The 6160-nt window shown below is 40.1% G+C and overlaps 1 pseudogene across 1 annotated transcript; it reads right to left on the reverse strand.

The window, feature by feature from the left end:
- Positions 1-436: 436 nt before the first annotated feature.
- Positions 437-4213, reverse strand: LOC144514470 (uncharacterized; annotated as a pseudogene). The gene is made up of 3 exons (XR_013501411.1): positions 4126-4213; positions 905-1243; positions 437-816 (listed from the first exon to the last, which is right to left on the reverse strand). The product of XR_013501411.1 is annotated as an uncharacterized LOC144514470 (transcript).
- Positions 4214-6160: the final 1947 nt, after the last annotated feature.

Raw genomic sequence — 6160 nt, forward strand, 5'->3', positions numbered from 1 at the left:
TCAAAGCAGAATATGGCAGATTTCCCGAATCTGAGACTCAGAAATCCCCTGAGAAGCAGAGAGTTTTCATATTCAGGCAGTTAAACGAAAATGTATCATTGTTTTTCTTGATTTACTAATTCTATGATGGCTAAGGAACTAATTTGATGACTTTAGTATGGCTTGATATCATCAAAAATGCGACTAAAAGTGTAGACAAAAAAGCAAAAAAAAGGTGACAAGTGTCAGAGAAAGCCACAAAAAAGTCAGAACAAAAACAACAAAAATGAGGAAAAAGGCTACCAAAATGTTTAAAATAAAGTAACATGCAGTAACAAAAGCACGTCAATAAACTCTACATATCTGGCCCTTGGTGTGATTCTCTTTTTCCAGTGTGGCCCTTAGTGAAAATGACTTTGACACCCTTGTCTTAATGTTTAACAGTGTGTTACTACGTCTAGTGGATGTTGTGGAGTATTGTGTTGTCTTTGCTCCAAAGGTTTTTGTACAGAGTTTTGGTGTTTCCTGTCACTGTGGGCCTCAGAGCACAGTAGTACACAGCAGAGTCAGACAGCTGAAGCTTCTGGATCTTCAGAGGAACTGATGTCTTGTTGATTGTAGCATCAAATCTGTCTTTATGGAAATCTGGAGCATTCTCTTTTGTGTTTAAGTAACGCTTCAGCATGTACTTTGGGAAATCATTGACTTTTTGTTTGTACCAGAACAAATAGGGAGTTCGGTCACTGGTCTCAAATGTACAGCCAAGAGTAACTGTCTCTCCTTCAGTAGTAATGACATCTCCTGTTGGCTGGATCACTCTGTTTTCTCCTTTACACTCTGGGGAAGAAGAGAACATGCAGAGGAAAAGATGAATTAATAAAGATGATTGATTAAAGAAAAACATTCAGAATGTTTAAAGAGTTACCTAGCCAGAGAGTCAGAATCAGGATGTTAGTCATGTACATGTAGTACAGAGCAGAGTCTGTCACTGAAGCAGAGGAGATCTGAAGATCCACACGATGCTTTTCTTCAGACAGTTTTGTAGAGAACCTTGTGTCCAATGTCAGAGATTCAGCTTTTTTTGTAATGTTCATCCCTGAGATGAATATGATGAACTCTGGTGGTTTTCCTAGATGTTGTCGATACCAGAAGAAATAATCAGCACCAGTTGCTTGTTTGGAGTATCTTTAGGACAGAGTAACAGAGCTGCCTTCTACACTGTTCTCCTCTTTCTCGACTGCAGTCAGATCTTCACAGCTGACACCTAAAGGAAGAGATCATTTTCTCATAACATTTGATAAAACTCATTGATTCAACAGATTAAGAAAATATTGAAATTAAAGTTTTCCTCAATGCAGAATCTAACATACCTGTTAGAATAATAAAAAACATCAGATAAAACACACAATGCTGCAGTGACAGCATGTTGAATAAAGGTAATGTTGATGGTTTGTGTATTGAACTCTGTTGAATGTAGAAGTTCCTCTCTCTTCTATAGTTCAGTAACAGCTCAGCTCCTCCCTGAGTCTCTCCGTCTCCTCGTAGCTCTGTATTATCACTTCTCTCAGTTACACTTCCTCTGCCGTCAACTCTAAAACATGAGTTATATGATAGTTGCTGCAGCATCAGTGTCCTTTCCACTCATTTTTTGTTTTTTTTATTTAACCTTTATTTAACCAGGTAAGCCATTGAGAACAGATTCTCATTTGCAACGGCGACCTGGCCAAGAATAAGGCATAAACGTGCAAGACAACATACAGTTTCACATTCAATACAGTACAAAAATACAAAATACAATAGGCTACATAAAGTACAGATTAAGTAAGCATTACAAGCCGATGCAAAGTGAGGTATAGGTAAGTCGATGGATATGCAAAAGTGATATGGTAATAACACAATATAAATGAATAGACAGTCTATATAAATGTTGAAATGTAGTAAAGAGTCAATATACATAATATACAGTTACATAATATACAGTTATTGCAAATTGTGGTCTAGTTACTGCGGTAGATCAGTAGATGTGCAAAAATTGTATGACAACAATGGTGGGAAGAATAACAGTTGAGCATTCCAGGGCAGATGGATTAGATTCATGTTTTTTTGTAGTTCATTCCCGTCATTTGCAGCTGAGAACTGGAAGGAGTGGCGGCCAAAGGAGGTGCAGGCTTTTGGGGGGGTGACCAAGGAGATGTAACTGCTTGAGCGAAGGCTGCAGGTGGGTAAAGCTATTGTGACCAGTGAGCGTTGGTACAGCGGGGTTTTGCCTAGCAAGGACTTGTAAATGAGTTGGTACTAGTGAGTTAAGCGTTGAGTGTCTAACGAGGGCCAGCCAACTAATGCATAGAGGCTGTAGTGGTGGGTGTTAAAAGGGGTTCTGGTCACAAAAGCGTATGGCACTATGGTAGACAACGTCCCAGTTTTTTTCAGGAGAGAGTTTGAGGCAGTTCTATATGACTGAAAATCACTGAAAATCGAGAATTGGTAAAATTGTTATTTTCACCAAGGCGAGTTTGGCAGCATGAGTGAAGGAGGACTTGTTGCGGGAATAGAAAACTGATCCTAGACTTAACTTTAGATTGGAGGTGGTTTATGTGTGGCTGGAAGGAGAGGGAAGCAATCTAACCAGACACCTAAGTATTTGTACACTGCCACATTTTCTAATTCCAACCCATCGAGCGTGGTAATGCCACTCTGATGGGCAGGGGTAGGCAGTGATCAATTGAAAAGCATGAACTTGGTTTAGAGTTTAGAAGTAATTGGAGGTTTCGGAAGGAGTGCTGAATTGGCATTGAAGCTCTCCTGGAGGTTTGATAGCACATTATCCAATGAAGGGCCGGATATGTAAAGGATGGTGTCGTCTGCATAGAGGTGGATTTGTGAGTGCCCGACAGCAAGAGCCACGTCATTGATGTAAAGGGAGAAAAGAGTCGGCCTGAGAATCGAGCCTTGTGGCACCCCCATAGAGACATCCATAGGTTCTGACAACAGGCCCTCAGATTTAACACACTGTACCCTATTAGAGAAAGAGTTATTGAACCACGCGAGGCAGTCATGAGAGAACCCAAGGTTGTTGAGTCTGTCGATGAGAATATGATGGTTAACACAGTCAAAGGCCTTTGACAGATCAATGTAGACGGCTGCACAGTAATGCTTTTTGTCAGTGGAATGTAATATTAGTATTAGAATAAGTCCTTTCCATGACTTAAATTAAATGTTTGCAATTATTATTTTACACTTAACTCGCTCCATCACTCAGACAGCATCTGTGTTCAACTTGCATCAGCAGCAGTTACAAAGTCATCTATTGGACATCAGAATCATGAGAACATTAAGAAATGTCATACTATTCAAAAACACTATTCTCACAATACACACACTACACACAATACTCCAGCAGCATAATCCAGTTTTCAACAGATGATCAGTGTGTTAATCATTTTACAAACATAACATAATGGAACTGTGTCCATGCTTGGGCACTTTTTGGTTAATATTCTAGTCAATAGAGATGATTGATTAAAGAAGAACAATCAGTATGTTTAAATAGTTACCTAGCCAGAGAGTCAGAATCAGGATGTTAGTCAGCCAGTGTTTCATGTCTGCAGTGAGAGGGGAGGAGAGAGAGGAAGAGCATTGATACTCTGATGGATCTGGGCCTTCACATCATTGGTCCTTCCTCTTTATCATCTGTTGAAGATCTCTCAACATTTACAGCACATCAGCCACCCTGGTTTTTCAGAACGCTGTTGCTCAATAAAGCAACAGCGTCTTTTCATAGAGATAAGAAGAACACCAAAACCTGATTCTATGATGCTAACAAGAGTTACATTTGAGCTCTGTTAGATGAGAGGAGAGGTTTTGCTGTTACATTCGGTTATGATGAGGTATTGTTCATATCCATAATATTCCACAACACCTCATTATCATTGTTTACTGTTGAATGAAACACTTTTATCTTTAGTGGTAGCTATTTTCTGTTATTGTCACCTCTACAAGGAATCAAAACTATATCATCAAATATTATTCAAGGTTTAACATTGTGTGACTCCCTCTGGTGGATGTTGTGGAGTATTGTGTTGTCTTTGCTCCAAAGGTTTTTGTACAGAGTTTTGGTGTTTCCTGTCACTGTGGGCTTCAGAGCACAGTAGTACACAGCAGAGTCAGACAGCTGAAGCTTCTGGATCTTCAGAGGAACTGATGTCTTGTTGATTGTAGCATCAAATCTGTCCATCTGGAAATCTGGAGCATTCTCTTTTGTGTTTGAGAAACGTTTCAGCATGTACTTTGGGAAAATCATTGACTTCTTGTTTGTACCAGAATAAAGTGGGACTTGCGCAGTTGTCTCAAATGTACAGCCAAGTGTAACTGTCTCTCCTTCAGTAGTAATGACATCTCCTGTTGGCTGGATCACTCTGTCTTCTCCTTTACACTCTGGGGAAGAAGAGAACATGCAGAGGAAGAGATGAATTAATAAATATGATTGATTAAAGGAGAACAATCAGTATGTTTAAATAGTTACCTAGCCAGAGAGTCAGAATCAGGATGTTAGTCAGCCAGTGTTTCATGTCTGCAGTGAGAGGGGAGGAGAGAGAGGAAGAGCATTGATACTCTGATGGATCTGGGCCTTCACATCATTGGTCCTTCCTCTTTGTCATCTGTTGAGGAACTCTCAACCTTTCGTGATTGTCCTGAACAGTGTGTGACTCCCTCTGGTGGACATAGTGGAGTATTGTGTTGTCTTTGCTCCAAAGGTTTTTGTACAGAGTTTTGGTGTTTCCTGTCACTGTGGGCCTCACAGCACAGTAGTACACAGCAGAGTCTGTCACTTCAGCAGAGGAGATATTCATATGGATTATTTTGTCCTCCACTTCAATCGTCAGTCCAGGGATTGGACTTTTCATTGTTGTTCCTGTTCCTAAATGAGAGATGATGAACTCTGGTGGTTTTCCTGGATATTGTCGATACCAGAAGAAATTATCACCACCAGTTGCTTGTTTAGAGTATCTGTAGGACAGAGTAACAGAGCTGTCTTCTAAACTGTTCTCTTCTTTCTCTACTGGAGTGAGTTCTTCACAGCTGATACCTAAAGGAAGAGATAACTGTTATTTCATGTTGTACAATGATCAAATGATTCACATGCAGATATTATTGGAAAAAGTGTTCATGCTTTATAATCTAACTTACATGTTAGAATGGAAAGAAACAGCAGAGAAAACACCCAATGCTGCAGTGACAGCATGTTGAATAAAGGTAATGTTGATGGTTTGTGTATTGATCTCTGTTGAATATAGTTCAGTAACAGCTCAGCTCCTCCCTGAATGTCTCCGTCTCCTTGTACCTCTGTATTGTCACTTCTCTCAGTTACACTCCTAAGATGTGACTCTAGACTAAATCATGAAAAATATTGAAGTTTAACAGTGTGTGGACATTTTGGCTGCGCCGGGTGCAAGATAGGGCCCTCAGTTGGTGGATTAGAAGGAGGAACCTGATCACAGTGACAGGGCTCATTCAAAGCCCTGGGTTATTCCCCCTACTGACAACTGTACACTAAACATATGTTGTGCTTCTCTCAGTTACACTTGTAAGGTAACGTGATTCCAGAATACATCATATTGTAGTTTAACAGTGTGTGACTCCCTCTGGTGGATGTTGTGGAGTATTGTGTTGTCTTTGCTCCAAAGGTTTTTGTACAGAGTTTTGGTGTTTCCTGTCACTGTGGGCCTGCAGAGCACAGTAGTACACAGCAGAGTCAGACACCTTAGCTGAGGAGATCTCCAGTTCAACACGTTTCTTTGACTTGTCAATGTGAGCTGAGAAATCAGAACCAGTTGGATGAATCAATCCTTCCTCTGTGATGTAGAGCAGGAACTCTGGTCTGGATCTCTGGTATTGTTGGTACCACTGGATATTGTAGATAGCACCCTCATATGTACAGGTCAGGTTGATGTTTCTGCCCTCTGCAACATGTTCTTCAGTACTTTCTGGCTTTATGCTGTTCATGGAAACCAGGGCTGCAAAATGAGTATTATTCACATCAGTTATTATTAACTTACACAGATAAACCTCTAGATATGAAATATCTGGTTAATACAGCAGGTTATATGAGACTTTGATCTCTGTTCTAACACTCACCTATAAAGGGAGAGAAAAGTAAAAACAGGTAAAGCAACATGTCTTT

The sequence above is a fragment of the Sander vitreus genome, unplaced genomic scaffold (genome assembly GCF_031162955.1).
Source record: "Sander vitreus isolate 19-12246 unplaced genomic scaffold, sanVit1 ctg592_0, whole genome shotgun sequence".
In the NCBI taxonomy this organism is placed as follows: Eukaryota; Metazoa; Chordata; class Actinopteri; order Perciformes; family Percidae; genus Sander; species Sander vitreus.